An 18,284-nucleotide genomic window follows, 5' to 3' on the forward strand; every position below is an offset into this window, starting at 1 on the left:
TTAAGTACGCAGATTTGTACTGTTAACTACAGGTACTACATTGTGCAACAGACTTCTAGATCTTATTCATTTTGCATAACCTGAAATTTTATACCCATTGAGGGGCAACTCCCTATTTCCCCCTTCCCCCAGCCCCTGAACAACCATTTTACTCTCGGATTCTATGAGTTTGACAATTTTAGATATATCATTTCAGTGGAATCATGCAGTATTCGTCGTTCATGTCTGGTTTATTTCATGTCTTCCTGGTTCATCCATATTGTAGCATATGGCAGGATTTCCTTCTTTTTTAAAGCCTAAGTAATATTCCATTTTATGCATATACCACATATTCTTTATTCACTCATCTGTTGATGGATATTTGGGTTGACTCCACATCTAGGCTATTGTGAATTATGCTGCAATGACTCTAGGAGTGCAAATATCTCTTTGAGATCCTGATTTCAGATTTTGGAGTTATAGACCCAGGAGTGAAAAGCTTCTGCACAGCAAGGAAAACTATCCACAGGCTGAGAAGGAAACTCAAAGAATGGGAGAAAATATTTGAAAACCGTATATCTGATAAGGGGTTAGTCTCTGAAATATATAAGGAACTTCCTCAACAAAATAGCAAAAAAAAAAAAAAAAAAAAAAAAAAAAAAAAAAAAAAAAGAGAGAGAGAAAGAAAGAAAGGAGAGGAGAAAACCCATCAAAATCCAAATAACCAGTTTTTAAAAATGGATAAAGGATTTGAATAGACATTTCCCAAAGAACAGATACAAATAGCCAACAGGTATATGAAAAGGTGCTCAACATCAATAATCATCAAGGAAATGCAAATTAAAACTGAAATGAGATATCCCCTCATACCTGTTAGGATTTTAGAACCCTTGTCCACTGTTGGTGGGAATGTAAAATGGCACAGCCACTCTGAAAAACATTATGAAGGTTCCTAAAAAAATTAAAAATAGAACTATTATATGATCTAAAGTAGACCTTCTGAATATGCATCCAGAACTTTCCAGAGGAACGGCTGTCAGTGAGGGCATTGCATTCCTCACCAAAAGCTCATCCTTGGAAAAGGCATAGCTATCACCTGCTTTTCAAACCAAACCAAAGATTCAACAAGCACCAAATTGCACATTTTACTTAACTGGTAAATTTGTAAAGCTAATCTCCACCATGGGAACTTTGAATCCCAAGGGACCTCAGTCATCATTCATTTAATCCTGGTGTTTGTGAACTTTTTCTTTTTTAAGTCAAAATCCCTCTTTGACCAAAGAAAATCTTACAGAATGAACATGTCCGATTAAAATAGAACTGCCTTGGCTAGCTCTTCTGTGCTTATCCTATAGCCCCACCTCACCGCTGAAGCCTTGAGGAGGTTGTCCAACTCTTCCAACTCACAAATGAGGAAACTGAGGCTCAAGATCAAGGAGCTAAAAGCAGAAGGGCTCAACATTTCACAGTCTTCCTTTTCAAATAAGTAGAAACGTAGGCACATGCTGACTATAACCAGAGGGTTGAAAACTTTGCTTAGCAATGTCAAAAGTAGAGAAGCTAAGGTTTAGTATATCTAAAATGAGACTCATTTAAAAGGACTATGCTAGCAACCAGAAGCATTTAATTAGTTTTAAAAATGTGTTTGCATTTTTAGTCTTCGGGAGGAACCCTGGGTTAACTTTTAAGACTCACATCTATTTAAAAGTCATCCAGAAAAGTTTGGACTGATTATTCTTTTTCCTTTCAATAAATCTTCCCTAATAAGCAAAGGCTTCAGAACAATTGTGTCCATCAGACTTTTAAGAAAGCAGTTATAGCATCTACATATTTAAAAAGTCATTATTAAGAAAATTTGTTGTGAGCATTTGAAGAATAGGGGCTTCTTGAATCTCGTCCTTCCTATTTTGCTTTTTCTCTTCCTAAGAGTGAAGGCAGCTTCACAGGGGAATCAGACAGAGACCTTTTAGGCAGAATATCTGGGGAAGGGAAGAGAAAGACGGGGCCAAACATCTGCCTTGATTATAATAAGGACTGTGTCTATTCATGGACTGGCTGCTTTTCAAAAAATTATTTAGAAAATTCCTTCCACCCCCACCTGAGTTGTTAAACATTCATTTAAATAATATTTCTTGAATATTTTGAATATCTATAGTATACAATGTAGATATTAGGAATATGCCCTTTTATAGAAAATAAGAACATTTACTGGGAATTAGCACAGTTCATTAAAGATAGTAAGTGGAAGGTAACACCCAAAGTACTGAATCATGGGCAATTGTGGTTCTTGTGTTTGCTTTTCTGTGGTTCTGTTAATGATCAGAGGAAATTGTTTCCTTTCCTTTCCTGAGATTTATCTGGTCACAATCTAGAGGGTAAACTAAACGTGATACTTGAAGGTAGAAGTGCACCTTCTAACAAGAGTCCTAAAACATCAGGACCTGGGCATTTGGTAGGGATAACATGTAAGTTATTTTAGATATCTCGATACTCCCAACATGCCAGCTAATGATGATCTAATTTTCACTACCTTAGATAAGACATGGTAAAAAAAATCAAGAAAGAAAAGTCCTTTTTATCCCCTTTTATGCACAATTGAATGGGTTCTTGACTGGAAGTGTCTGTAGGCAGAGAATCATTCAACATGCTTAGCAACCACCTGTGTAAAAATATGTAGTTGATTTTACAAAGCTCTTAACTAAGCCTTGGAAACTGGAGGGACATTTAATACGCTCTCTGGGAGAGGAGATTCTGTGGTGCTAAGAGTAAGATATTACAGTTTCCTCAACAAAGAAAAAATATGCACATACACCTGTGAGGCTGAGTGGAAATCACTTACTGGGGCCATAAAACTGCACTTTACAGTCGAACTGTTTACCTTAAGGTAACTGTCAGCTCTGATGTGCCTCCTTGGAGCTGATATTCCTGTGTGGGTTGGAGCTCATTTCAGCCCTGATATAATTTAAGTAGCAATTTCTTCTTGTCAGCAGCATCGGAAGCCCCAGGGAGATGTGGATCAGTGATTCATGGAGTGCCAAGACCAAGGAGGTGATGGGGATCCCAAATGTTTATAAAACCACTTTTTGTTCAACTTCAGATTAGCCCTACAGATTTTTAGTTGTTGGAGAGAATTCTGCTAATAAGCTCCCAGATAAGCGTATGCAGTAAACACACAATAAATGTTTTCCTTGGGAAAAATAATCTTGACTTAAAATGAAACAAGATGGAGTGTGTATGGTTGAGGGAGGAATGGGGTTGGAGGTTGAATTGTGTTTTCAAACCCACAAAGAAAGCTTGCTTCATAGTCAATATTCGTCTTTTGATGCATACATTATGTAAGTCTTGCTCATCACATGTTATCTCAGGCACACTCTTTTTCTTTTTTTTATTTCAAATTGTATTTTAGATTCAGGGAATACATGTGTGGGTTTGTGTGATGCTGAGGTTTGGGGTACAATTGATCCTGTCACCCAGGTAGTGAACATAGTACCTGAAAGGTAGTTTTTCCATCCTTAGTTCTCTCCTTCCCTCCCCCATCTAGTAGTCTTCAGTGTCTATTGTTGTCATCTTTATGTCCGTGAATACCCAATATTTAGCGCCCACTTATTGGAAAGAATATGCAGTATTTGGTTTTCTGTTCCTGCATTAATTTGCTTAAGATAATGGCCTCTAGCTGCATCCATGTTGCTGCAAAGGAGATAATTTTATTTTATGGCTCTAGTATTCCATGGTGTATATGTACCACATTTTCTTTATCTGATCCACTGCTGATGGGCACCTAGGTTGATTCCATGTCTGTGCTATTGCAAATAGTGCAGTGGTGAGCATATGAGGGTCTTTTTGGTAGAACGATTTATTTTCCTTTGGGTATATACCTGGTAATGGGATTGCTGGGTCAAATGGTAGTTTTTTTAAGTCCTTTGAGAAATTTCCAAACTGCTTTCCACAGTAGCCAAACTAATTTACACTCCCACCAACAGCGTACAAAGGTTGCTTTTCTCTGCAACCTCACCAGAATCTTATTTTTTTTACTTTTTAATAATAACCATTCTGACTGGTGTGAGATGGTATCTCATTGTGGTTTTGATTTGCATTTCTCTGATGATTAGTGATGTTGAGCATTTTTTGATATGTTTGTTGGTTGCTTGTATGTCGCCTTTTGAGAAGTGTCTGTTCGTGTCCTTTGCCCACTTTTTAAATGGGGTTGTTTTTGGCTTGTTGAATTAAGTTCCTTATAGATTCTGGATGTTAGACCTTTGTTGAATGCAGAATATGCAAATATTTTCCCCCATTCTGTAGGTTGTCTGTTTGCTCTGTTGACAGTTTCCTTTGCTGCACAGAGCCCATTAGTTTAATTAAATACCATTAGTCAAGTTTTGTTTTTGTTGCAATTGCTTTTGAGGACTTAGTCATAAATTCTTCGCCAAGGTCAATGTTTAGAATGATATTTTCTAGGTTTTCTTTTAGGATTTTTACAGTTTAAGTCTTACATTTAAGTCTTTAATCCATCTTGAGTTAATTTTTATATATGGTGAAAGGTAGGGTCCAGTTTCATTCTTCTGCATGTGGCTAGCCAGCTATCTCAGCACAATTTATTGAATCAGGAATCCCCTTGCCATTGCTCATTTCTGCCAACTTTGTCGAAGATCAAATGACTGTAGGTGTGTGACTTTATTTATGGGTTCACTATTCTGTTCCATTGGTCTAAGTTTCTATTTATGTACCAGTACTGTGCTGTTTTGGTCACTGTAGACCTGTAATATAGTTTGAAGTTGTGCAATATGATGTCAGGTGCAATTTAAATGATAGCTTCACATTTGTAAATGAGCTCTGGTAGATTAAAAACATTTACTTCAAAATTCCTGAAAAAGGCTCAAATTTGATTTTCTTTTTTTTTTTATTGATAGATGGGATCTTGATATATTGCCCAGGGCTCAAACTGTCCTGAGTAGCTTTTAAGAGGAAGCTATGGAGGCAGGGAGTGGGCTCCAGGCCTGGTTCTTAGGCCAGTTGTGTGGGTTCTCTGAAGAAGCTGTGAGAAGGCAGGTGGTGTGGCTCTCGTGAATCAAGGCATTCAAATCAGTGCAATTACTTGTTAGAATGATGGGCTGGGTGTGGTGGCTCACGCCTGTAATCCCAGCACTTTGGGAGGCTGAGGTGAGTGGATCACTTGAGCCCAGGAGTTCAGGACCAGCCTGGCCTACATGGGAAACTCCATCTCTAATAAAAATACAAAAATTAGCTGGGTGTGATGGCGCACGCCTGTAGTCTCAACTATTTGGGAGGCTGAGGCATATGAATCACTTGAATCCAGGAGGCAGAGGCTGCAGTGAGCTGAGATTGTGCCATTGCACTCTAGCCTGGGTGACAGAGTGAGACTTTGTCTCAGAAAAAAAAAAAAAAAAAAAGATGGAGAAATGCCAGAATAATAACCACTGAGGCATTTTTCTCATCTGAGGCGTCACACCCATGTGGTTGTGCCCTCAATTCTGGGGTTCTGTAGATGTGTTGTTAGCAGGCTTCTTTCTTTTATTGAGGCTAGGATATCCCCTTAATTCATTTTAGCTCTGGCCTTTACTTTTTTCACAGGATACTTCCTGAATGGAAGCCATTCTGCAAAGCAGCCACTCTGGACCTGTCCTGCTTGGGTGGGAAGCTCAGCCAGCTTGCTGCTTCTCAGCCTCCAGGGGCATAGGCCTGAGTAGGGTAGAAGGGCAGGCCATCAGCTTGAATCAGGTTGGGCTGGGGAGAGAAAGCAGAGGCCCTGCCCAGAATCTCTTCTGCCTCCTTCCAGGGGGATGAGACAGCTGGGTAGGTACCCACCACTCTTACTGGTCAGAAGCTCTGCCACATTTTCTTCCCTAGACTACGAGGTCCTGGGAGGCAGGGGCTGTGCTTTATGTGCCTACCGTAGGTCCCCTTGGAACTCAACACGGTGCTGGGTTCAAGGGGGAGTGTCAGAAAAAGTCTATTTGTTGAGCAGAATTAAGCACAGGTTGCGTATACTGCAAAGCTGTGTTCTAAACTGGGCAGTGCTTAGAGAAGGCAGAATTAGGGCAGTAACACAGAAGAAAGCCCTGGAACCAAATTGCCTTGGTTGAGCTATGTAGCTCTGAGTAAGATACTCAATTCCTCTGTGCCTCGGTTGGTTTTTGCGTTAGTCAAACAGGGACAGTGATAGCATTAAATGGGTTAATATATATAAAGGGCTTAGAACAGTGTTTCAGAACAGTGAAAACTGCTGAGTAAATGCTAGCTATTATTTTTAATCTTCAGACTGGACTTTAGACTGAAGTTCTGGGGTCTTTAGGTCTTCCTTTTGTGCCTAGTGTATTGACGTGTAGCATGTAGTATGTATGTATTCCCTACTTTGTTCCAGAAATAATTTAAGATGACATTTATGTCCTGTCTTAAAGGATACATTTCCATAAAGCACCTATAATCATTTAGAGTTGGAGGACTGATCTGATGACTCATCCCAGTGTACCCAAATCATGGGCCAAACCAACCCATCCTTTTGTTCTCTGAGGAGTTTAAGTATCTAGAAGGCAGTGCCTGGGAAGCTGACCACTCTTATGCAGTGGCGTTATTGAGGGTTTTCATACTACTCAATTACAGTCAGAATTGTCCTCTGGCTCAGGTCACTTGGAGAAAATTCCGTGGCACAGAGCTATAAAACTGTATTTATTTTCCAAGGATGGAGGTCTTCTTAAAAAATCTGCTTACCTAATATATATATTTTTTCTTTTTAAATAAAATGCTCTCTGCCCGTCTGGGTAATCTGGTTTACTGAAAATGGAGGCTATTTAGTTTGCCTCTAAATGGATCCTTTCTTCTAAGGACCCTAAAGGGTTTGGGAAGATGAACTCTTGCCAGGGGTGGTAGGGCTCTTACTTGAATAATGTCTGAGGGCAAGAGGGGGGTCCATACAGGTCTCAACAACTGTCCTCAACTTAATAAAGTAGAGCCAGCATTAACAATAATACTAATTTAATTTTTAAAAGTTATATCAATAAGAAAATCAATCTTGATATCTTACTACATGAGTAAGACTCTGTGCTAACAGCTGTGGGTGATAGACCATGTCCTCAAGGATCATAAATTTAGCATAAATGCTCTCTTTTTAAAAATTATGTAAATAAATAGTGAGTTAGCACTCTGAAATCTGCGCTGTCAATGTCCTGTTGCAAATTCGGGTGAATACGGAGGTTGACATAGTGAGGTGAGAGACCATCAGTGAAAACATCAAGCAGATTCTATCTGCAGCACAAGTAAATGTATTATCATACTTGGAATGCAACTGGCTGAGGCTTGCACTATCAAATGTTCAAGTTCTCCGGTCCAAATAGTTTAAGTTGGATGGCTTTAATTCAAAAGGCTCCCTTGCTTCTTTTAATTAGGTAGAAACAGAATTTAAGATGATTTATTCACTGATTGTTAACCAAGGAAGATGGCCCAAAGCACCACTCAGTCCCCAAGAATTTCTCAAGTGCTCTTTTCTGGCTGTGAAAACAGTGTTTCACATCCAGGAAAAATATAGAGGGCTTATTTAGGGAAAATGATGCCGAGAAACTGTCAACTTTGTATCATCATAAACTATATAGAATATGAAAACAAACTGTCTAAATGTGATTATATGCATTCTTTGGTATGTGCATGTATAGATCTGTGTGTAATCAGGGGACTCCATCCCTAAACCAGCCTTTCATTAGACAGTCTTGAAGAATAAAGCCTGTGGGGGAGGAGGGGAAAGGGGAGAGAAGAGGAAAAGAGGGAGGGTAAAGGAGACAAGGTGTGTGTGCACTTAGGTGGCCTGCCCTGCAGGGAGCCACTCATGCACACTGAGTTGGAACAGTGCCTTTTGGCTGTGCCTTCTCACTCCTTCCCTGGAGTGCACAACTTTTAGTTCCCCCATCTTGGAGTGAGAAAGGGGTAAGTGACAGTAAAGTGAGTTAAAGCTAGGCTAGCAACAGCCCTGTCCTCCCACCTGGAATGTGGGAAAACTCAAGGAGGAAGATCTGATGGGGGAGCCCAAAGGAGAGAAGGGAAGAGAGAACAAAGGGGGTAGAATTGGTCATTTGCTCATGCCTCCATTTATTAATTCAATCCAAGTCCTATAGCAAACCCTGCATTAAGGTGTGGCAATCCAAAATCAATTTACTTGTTTATACATTCATTTATTCAACATATATTTGTTAAATTGCCAGTATGTTTCAGATGCTATTTTGGACACTGGGATTCAGTTATGAACAAGACAGGAAGCATTGCTCTCATGGAGTCTGCCTAATGGAATTTAGGGTGAGAGACAGACAAGCCAACAGGCAGATCTGACATACAGGATGTGCACCTATTCAGCCTAGGGGTTTAGGGAAAGCTTTCAGGAAGAAACTGAATTAAGATGGAATGGATGAGAGGGTAGGCAGGTGAGACTATCTTCAAGCTAGATCTTTGGAAGAAACCCTAATATATTTCTTCTAGAGCCTTGCACACCACTTATATTTCTTCTTAGCATAGAACATTTGGAAACTATTTAGACTGAGCTAGTGCAATTTTCATTCTATGCCTTTTGCAATTTAATAACATTATCCCTTTCTTTCTAAAAAGAAAATATGTCCTATATGCTCAAATATACATCATTGTTTTTAAAATTTGGGAAGAATTTTGGAAGCAATGGACCCAAGAATGTAGAGAAGGTTCCTTCTACTTCATAAAATATGATATTTGTTCTTAATGAACTTGTGTCTAAGTACCAGATACAGTTAGGGAGGTGAAGATAGAAGAAGAGTTGTGTGCCATAAGTGGGAGTGTCACTTGGCACAGCCTTTTCAGGGAGCAACCTGGCAGGACTCAGTTACATTAACGCATTCCACTCCTGAGGATGCGTTCCTAACACATTCTCACAAGTGTCCATAAAGAGACAGGTGCAGTGCTATGTGTGGTTGAAGGTGGGTGGAGGCAGTCACTGCTCCATCACCACCCGGGTGCGATGTGGTGGCTGTGCACCATGAAGTGCTATGCAGCTGGTGGAAGCAGCAGACAGGGTATTAAAATTGAGATGCTGAGTGACAATTATAAGTAACATGAGGTTTATAATATCACTCAGATAAATTAAAAGACATATACAGAGAAGTACCTTATGAAATTTATAAGAACGTACATAACAAGATGTGTATTAAACATTAGAATGGTTAACTGGGGTGAGTAGGGGAGAAGGAAAAGGGAATGGGAGACAAGGGATAACTAATAATTAACTGACTAACTGAGAGAGCAGCCTTCCTTGGATCCGTGTAGAGAATGCACCATAAACTAAAAGGTGTAATTAGTCTTTCTGAGGTTCCCTAGAAAAGGAAGGAAGAAAGGAGGGAGGTGGGTGGAGCAGGAAGAGTGGAAAGGAAAGAGGGCATCTCCCAACGTGCAAGGCCATTCTCCAACCTCCCTCTCCTTTGCCATCCTAGGAAGGAAGCTGCTGCCCCACGTTCCCACCCAGCTGCAGAGCAGGGCAGTAGAGAAGAGTTAAGACTAACTATCCAATACTGAAGAGCCTGTCAAGATTTACAAGACAGAACAGGGAGCTTGGGGTTTAGTACGCCTAACAGAGAAAAGAAGAAACTTTAGGGAGAATAAGGAGTTAAGGGTGTTGAGAATGGGGGAAGTGGAGTGGAGAGGGTAGCAGTGTGGGAAGGGAAAAGGGGTCCTTCTGGAGTCCATCCGCTTCACCACCCTATTCCAGGAGAGCTGGCCTGGGGAGAAGGGTGGTGGTGTCCATCATTCAGGGTAAATAATCACTGTCTTTCTGGTCCTTGTACTCCCCAAGCATCAGCTCAACAAAACCAGGATGCCCCATCTTCTCATGAGTCTTTCTAAGCAGCTTGAGGGGTATCTCTGCCATGGAAGAAGATCCCTCAAGCCAAGTTTCATGAAGAACTTTCCCTGGGCTCCAAGAAGGGGAGGAACAGACAGCTCTGTACACCAGCGTGTATAGACAGTGTCTGTTTCACCAGGGTGAGTCCTATCTGAAGGTCATATTATTTGACAATTTGATGAGAAATCCTCAAATCACTAATATGAGAAGGGTTGTTAGTGACTACTTCTGACATTTTCTAGCTGAGAAAGCTGAGGATCAGTAGATTCAAAAGCCCTAATTTCTGTTTCCCTCTGGCACTGCCTAGACCTGACATTGGGATATTCTTACTATGAAAGTCAATATTGAGGGGCAGAGGAGAGATTCCAATCTGAAGAGAGTGAGCAGTAGGAAAAGGAAAGTGCCTGGGCTTCCAAGATTCTGTTTATAGAAAATTATTTTTATTGCTTTTAAGAGAGCAAACACTAAAAATATTTGACATATCAGCACATTCAATCTTAAATTGATTATTTTTCAAGGTTTTCCATACAACACCAAAAATGAATTAAATTTCTATTCCTAAAAACATCTGACAGAAGAAATTCATACCTGACATATCATGTAATGAAAAAGAACATAAGCATGGCATGTGTTCCTTTTTCCTGAAGAAGAAAAAGAAAATTTTCTTAAGAAATATTTCACCCAGGTGTGGTGGCTGGGGAGCGCTTTGGGAGGCTGAAGTGAGCAGATTGCTTGAGTACAGGAGTTTGAGACCAGCCTGGGCAAATAAAAAAAAGAAAGAAAGAAGGAAAGAGAGAGAGAGGGGGGAGAGAGAGAGAGAGAGAGAGAGAGAGAGAGAGAGAGAGAGAGAGACAGAGGGAGGGAGGGAGGGAGGGAGAGAGAGAGAGAGAGAAAGGAAAGGAAAGGAAAGAAAAGAAAGAAAAAAGAAAAGAAAAGAAAAGAAAAGAAATAAAGAAAATTAGCTGGGCATGGTGGTGGGCACCTGTGGTCCCAGCTACTCAGGAGGCTGAGGTGAGATAACTTGAGCCAAGGAGGTGGAGGCTGCCGTGAGCTGTGATCGTGCCACTGCATTTTAGTTGGGGCTACAGAGCTGACTCTCTCTCTCTCTATATATATATATGTGTGTGTGTATGTGTGTGTGTAGGTATGTATATATATTCCTTGGGATCTTTGAATTCAAACATCTGCGAGCAGCTCATTTTTATAATTGGGAAAGTTGTTTTTCACCCCTGTCCTCTGCCTCACCACTTCCTGTTCTTTCACTTCCAGAGGCATGAAATAGCTAGCTCCCAAAATGGTTAACCAAATCCATCTTATCCTACCTGTTTTCATTTTCCTATTTGTGGATTCATTTCTTCCTTTCATAGTTAGCTCAGTAAAACGTTTGCTTTTAATAAGAAAAATAGTTGCTTAAATACTTTTTTTTTTTTGCCAAAACTTACAAGTTTATTTCTGGCATTTGCTTCTAGCAGAGTTCATTAATTTACTATTGTCAGATTAATAGCCTTTTAATTAGCCGTTATTAATATAAAATGCAATCTTTATCCTCTCATCCAAGAAAAGAGAAAAACATATATTTCATTTGTGTTTTTTGGCCCTTTGCCATTTTGGTAGCGAAGAAAAAAATAAATGTATATATTATAGTAAACACACATTTGTTGCATTACATTCTGGAGTATACCATCGGTATTTGTCTGTGTATGCGAGAAAATTATATATTGTTCACCTGGGTAGCAATTTGTGTTCTGGCAAATCTTTATTTGCTCTCAGGGGATCCTATTTAATATAATTACATTTAATTGATATTTGCGGTGGTGGATTAAGGAAAAAGGAACCGTCATTTAATATGCTTCAGGATTTTATGGGTCTTGTGTTTCTTGGCTTGGTTTTCAAAATACATGTAACCACATTTTTTAAAGCTAGGTACTTAGATAAATTCAGTCGTTATTAAAATAGTGCACCAAAAGGGGTGATTGGAGTTTAGAACTATCTAATATCTTTCTGGTGAAACAGTGAAGAAAGAATTAAATCCTTCTCCTCCCAAGTGTTCTCTTATATAATTGTGTTGTCTAAAGGTTTATATGATTAAAACATGTTGCTCATGGTTTAGCTGACAGTTTGGCTCCCATCCAACCACATAGGAAAAGAATGGTTAGCTGTTGGGAGGATTAGCACACTGACTTTTCCACCTTCCTTACGTTCTCAACTGTGAATTTAGTTTTCTACTTATGTCAAATTGCAACAGAATTTTTCCATTCTTTGTTGCCTGTCAATGTGCAACGTGCAATGGTTGATTTATTTAATAGATGGTTCTAGGTAACAGTTAAGGCTGCCATATATGTAAAAGCTGGCAAAACAATAATTGGTGTCTGTATCACTGTTTTGTTCATGAAGTTATTTGATTTTAATTCATTTTATAATATAAGCACTCCTAGTGAGCGAAGCAGCCACCAGTTAAATAAACAATTATGTATAAAATGTAACAGAGGACAGTTAATGTTGATGTATGACAGGCTTTGGACACACTCAGACCTGAAGACAAAATCAGGTTAGAGCAGCAACTGGAAAGATTAGTATATTTACATCTGAGCATATTAATTTCACTCGCAATAGGAGAAATAATTATTAACTAATACCCTATGAGACACAATTTTTTTTTCTGATTTTCAAGGAAAGGATGTCATTTATAAACGACAAGAGTCTTAGAAAAGTCCTAGAAAAAGCTCATTTCACCCAAAATGAGCATGTAATTTCCCTTGTTTTTCCCTAAGAGCACTGCCTTCATTATCTTGAGATAATTATCAGAGCCATTTCCCCAATAAAAACGTCCAGTTGCTCTGTCTTCTTGTTTCTCCCTTTGTACCCATAAAAATGCATAAGTGAGAGATTTCCACCTAATATCTCCAAGGCAGTTAGGGGTATCCATTCATCATTCTCTTCCTAAGATTCCATTTGCCAAAAAGTTCAGGGAACACTAGTTCTCAAGCTGAGTACTATAATTCTAACCCAAGTGGCTGGGAGACAGCATCAGGCCTCCTGCATGTGAGAAGAGCTGGAGACGGTGAGCTGGGGGATGTGGGTTTCTGACTCCTGATATATCTGGACTTTACCTTCCATCTCTGTAGAATAAGGAAATGCTCAGAGGATCTCTGTGAGCCCTTCCAGCTCTACATTTACTTGGATCTTATTTATTTTGTTACTTCTTTAGTTGTCATGTATACAGATCTCTAGTTTTTATATAGTTTCTACATATAAACTAATAATTATCCATTTTCTGGGAAAGACTTAGACAGTTTTCTATTCGTTCTTTGTTCTCAGGAGGCAGCCAAAATTTCCCAAGCTGAGATCACGAAGCGCATCATTAAATATCAAATTGCCCACCCCTTCCCCACCACGTACCACCCATTTTCACAGGCGAAGAAACTGAGGCCTAGAGAAGTCAGGTGACTGACACAGTGTCAGGAACTAGACCTACTGCCCCAGGTGAGAGGCTTCCTGCTAGCCAGCTGTGCTGTAATTATTTAGTGTTGGACCATTTCGTTTGGCACACAGTAATCCTAAAAGCAGGATAAGTCAACTCCTGGTCTTGTATTTGGGTTGTTGGATGTTGTGAGCACTTTTGAGAATTTTTGTGGGGACAGGGAGGGAGCAAGTGGGGAAGGGAAGAGGGAGAGAGAGAGACAGAGACACAAGGAGATTTTTGTTTCCATTGAAGAAGATAAAGATTCTTTTTCCTTTGATGGAAAGAGACTCATCTTTGGAGACATGAGATTATATTTCCTACTTCCTTTTCCCTTGCAGGGCTAGTGCGTTCACTAAGAAATCAGTGTCCAAGAGATTAGGGCAGTGTCAAACTGTTACTTAGAATTCCCAGGTGGAATAACTTTCTTGAAAGCAGTGTGAGGTAGGTTTATGTATGAAATTCCTGGACTGTCATGTCATTTTGCATTAAACCATCAATTTCTTGGTCTGAGATGACAAGCACATGACACATCCAAATAATTTTTCTGTCAAGTCTATTCAGACAAAGAACAGAGATGAGGTATGAGAAAGCAAGTTCAAGGAGACGAAGTTCCTTCTGATGGATGGAATAGAACATTTTCTCCCTGTTTTTAATTTGAGGTTTTGAAACTATGGCTCTTCACTCTGGAAACTGACAAGTTCCTAGGCTTGGAGTGATGCTGTTTAACATAATGAAGGGTGACAGGGTAACAAGGGTATACTCAGGCAGAGGTTTCAAAAGCCATAGGGTTCATAGGCTCACAGGCAAGAGAGAAGAATCACCTGAATTTAACAAAATACAGTTTTGGATGAAGACTGTCTCTTGGGCTGATATGGACATGAGATGAGTTTCTGTTCTCCCTACTCCAATAACCTACCCTAGAGTTGGGATCACTTGACTTTAAGCATGAAAAAGGCACAGATACAAATAGAAATAAAGCTGGAATAATTTTGAGGATCACGGAAACACCTTTGCCTCGCTGAGAGAAAATCAAATGGTGCCTGAGAGTCCACCCACCCAAAATGAGAATTACAATATCATGCTGACCAGAGAGCTTTTTAGGAGGGCTAAATATGTTTCTGTCAAAAAAACACAGGGCTTTGAAGTTCCTGTTCCATCTTTTTTTTTTTTTTTTTTTTTTTTTTTTTTTTTTTTGAGACAGAGTCTCCTCTATCACCCAGGCTGGAGTGCAGCGGCACGATCTCAGCTCATTGCAACCTCCACCTCCCAGGCTCAAGCGATTCTCCTGCCTCAGCCTCCTGAGTAGTTGGGACTACAGGCATGTGCCACCACGCCCGGCTAAGTTTTTATATTTTTGGTAGAGACGAGGTTTCACCATGTTGGCAATGGCTGGTCTTGAACTCCTGACTTCAAGTGATCCAACAGCCTCAGCCTCCCAAAGTGATGAAATTACAGGCGTGAGCCACCGTGCGTGGCTCGTGTTCCGTCTTTTACAGACAACATGATCTTGGAGAAGTTACTATTCTCTTCTGAGCCTTAAGGTCCTCATCTTGAAAATAAGAATTAAAAACCTAGGGCCTCACATAATTGTTGTAAAAATGATGACAATCATTTAGTGGGTGCTTCCCACATGTCAGACACTGAGTAAAGCTGTTTGTGCCTATTATCTAATTTAGTCCTCAACATAGCCCCAAGAGATAAATATTATTAACCTTGTATCATAGATGTGTAAACTGAGGCTTAGGGGTTGCCTAGGTTCACCTGATTACGAAGTAAAAGATTTGGATTTGAGCCTGAGTCCGTCTGATGCCATGACTGACACTCTTAACTATGAGTCTTGTAAAAAAAAGTTCTTTGTGAGGTGCAGGCCATTATACAACAGTTAGTAGTTCTTGTAATGACTATAAAGTAATCTTGTAAGGTAACTTCAGTTACTTTACTCATTCTCCTTAGACTACAAGCACCATTTATTACTAGCATTAAAAAAAAAAAAAAAAAGTACCATTAATAAATATTGAGTGCCTATGCTGGGCCAGGCCCTGTTTTAAGACCTTGAAATGTTTTGACTTATTCACTCCTCACAACGGCTTTATGAAGTAGGTGCCATTATTATCCCCATTTCACTGATGTGGAAATAAGAACGCTGAGACTTTGAATAATTTGGCCAAAGCGCCGTTGGTGGTAAGTGGCAGAGCTGGGATTTAACTCAAGGCAGTTGTAGAACTGAAGTGTGTATTGTTTCCTCCAGTGAAGCATAGCTCTAGAAATTGGCAGAGTGAAATCACCAATTGAGTTCTTGCTTATCTCTCTCGGGAACCAGAGTGGGTGCTGATGATGCAGGGCTGATAGTGGGAGCCCTTCTGTGTATCCCCGTTTTTCTGGGACACCTGGCCATGGGAACTGTGGCTTTTCCCTCCAATGGTCTCCTGAGTATTCCTCCAACCCTTATTAATCACAGGATTCTTAAAATATCCCCAGTTACAGTTGGACCCAGGCAGCCCCAATTGTTATGATGACCCCTGACTGTTTGGGGTCATTCCCCAGCCTGGATCTTGCCTTCATAAGCCGTATAATTGGGAGCATGACTAGAACAGTAGGGAGGTTGTGAGAAGGTGTACCCAGTTCATAGAGCCTATGTCTCTGGTCTCTGTAATGTTCTGTGATGCACATGGAAGGAGTCCCAAAACTCTAGAAAGCAATTAAAATTATATTTCCTAACAATCAGTGTTCTCAATCCTAAATGAGAATTTGCCTATTTTAAGTTATCCTAATCCAAAAATGAACTTATTGGAGGGCTGCTGGGTGGTTCACAGAAGGGTGGGAAGGCCAGCAAAACTGACTCAGAAATGGAAAAGGAAGCACAAAGGGATGCACGTAGAGATGGGCTGGTCAGGAGCCACAGCCACTGCTGGAGGACACTAGACCCCAGGCCACTGCTCTACCAAACGGAATTCTGCAACTGCCCTTGTTTGTTTGCTTGTTTGTTTTATCACTTCTTCAGATGTAAAGTCCTGGGCTAGATAACCAATTTGCAATTTTCTCCTCAGCTCAAGAAACACTGGCTTAGGCAGGAGGAGTAGTGCTCTTACTCATAGATTGCTTGGATGGAACCTTACCTGTTGTTCTCTCCCTGGAACTAAGAAGCAGACAGTCCCCTGTAAAGTGCTCCAGTGTCTTTGGCATTCTGGCGGGAGCATGGCCTGAGGTATCTCAAGGGGAAGCAAGTTAATATGAAGTACAGTCCATAAAATGCACAATTTATTTCTATATATTCATTTGCATCTGGTGCACACACAGCTGTTAAATATATTCCCAAAGAAGAGAAACATTATCCATTTCCATAATTTTTGAATTATAGAAATATTTAGTAAAACTGAAAATACAGCAAGCTTTTATAGGCCGTTATACTGATTGAAAGGCCCTGACAACTTCTCATAGTTCACAATCATGGGAAACAGATGTGCAGATCTCCTTGCGGGAGCAAAGATGTGAGAGCATTGCGGGGACTGGGGGGAGAAGCTTTCTGTGAGATTTCAGAAGGTACTGAGACCTAGAAAGGACCTCAGGGATCAAGAGGAAAGATTTTCAGCTTAAGACACATTATCAATAGGCCCCAAAGCGGGAGAGGCAGTACCAACAATGCATTCTAGACCAGCAAGCCTGGAAAGATGTGGCCAGCCTGATGGTCTAGCAAAACGTGTTCCCTGCACAAGACCAGAGTGGGGAGGCTTCCAAGATTGTTTCAGGAATGTGACTATTTTTTCAGCAAGCTTTCTGTGCTGTGTCACATTTATGAAAAGAAACACATTTTCCTAATTTGTCTTCTTTGTAGGAAGAAAGGCAACATGACAAAGAGGGACCACATGGTTTAGTCAGAAGCCAGAAGACATGTTCGAGAACTGGGCCCACCACTGACTGGCTGTGTTGGTCTTGGGCATATTGTGGCAATTTTTCTGAGTCTCAGATCTTCATTTATCTCACAGGATTAAGTTAGATGAATTAAAAAATGCCCATGCAACTTAAAGCAATCTTCAATTGGGAGGAGTGATTCATAAATGGAAATGTGGCCAGTCATAATTTAAGTATAATTTGGAATATAGTTTCTCCTAAAGTTCAAGTTAAAAACTCAGTAGACACACAGAATACACAATGGATCAGTGTATTGATCCATAAGACCTCAAATGATAGTAAGCATGGGACATTTGTAGTGATGATGGGATGACCACACGTCTGTGTTATCCCCTCCTGAAACCTCAATTAAATAACAGTTTTTATCATTTAATTGAGATTTTAAAAAAGGATTTGTTAAAGGCATGTGATCACAAGGAAGGGAAGAATAGTGGGGAGAAAACAACAATAAAACTTAGGAATATGGAAAGCAATTGAGTGAGTGGTAAAGGATTTATAGAAAAGGGAATATTAATAGGTAACAGGGAAATCTAGGCATCGGCAAAACCTAGACTGCAGAGTCCTCCAGTGCCTTAGGAACCGACAACACAGGGTACCTCTGAAGTGAGAGTGCGATGCATCTAAAACATGGAAGATTGGCTGAGAGTCTGTTTAAAAAGCCGTTGACCTCTGTGTTCCTTCTCCCGCCACACTCAGCCAGAATACTGTCCTTCTCCTACCCAACCAAAGATGGGGGGTCTCTGGGGAGAGTAAAACAGAGGGTATCTGGCACAATTGAGAATTAAGTGAATGATGTGTTCTTTGTAGTGAGGACTCAGCCCTCTTTTTCCAGTGGATTCCCAGAACTCACTGGACAGCCAGGCCTTCACCACTCCGCTGGAATTAGGGAAAGTGTTTTATTGGTAGTCTAACCAGCCAGAGATATAAAACTTACAGATATTAACTTTGAAACTTCTCTAATAAATTTCCCAGCCATATTTATCTAACTAATATTTACTGAAAGCCTATGATATACCAAGGATCTTTCTAAGTCCAAGGGTTTCAGCAGAAAAAAAATAAAGAAAAAAGAAA

General features: G+C 40.1%; 1 long non-coding RNA gene across 4 annotated transcripts in view; it reads left to right on the forward strand.

The window, feature by feature from the left end:
• The window catches only part of LOC114678188 (uncharacterized), a 215,859-nt gene that overhangs the window by 178,359 nt on the left and 19,216 nt on the right, over window positions 1–18,284 (forward strand). The window lies entirely within an intron of this gene.

This window comes from Macaca mulatta, chromosome 5, assembly GCF_049350105.2.
Source record: "Macaca mulatta isolate MMU2019108-1 chromosome 5, T2T-MMU8v2.0, whole genome shotgun sequence".
NCBI lineage: Eukaryota > Metazoa > Chordata > Mammalia > Primates > Cercopithecidae > Macaca > Macaca mulatta.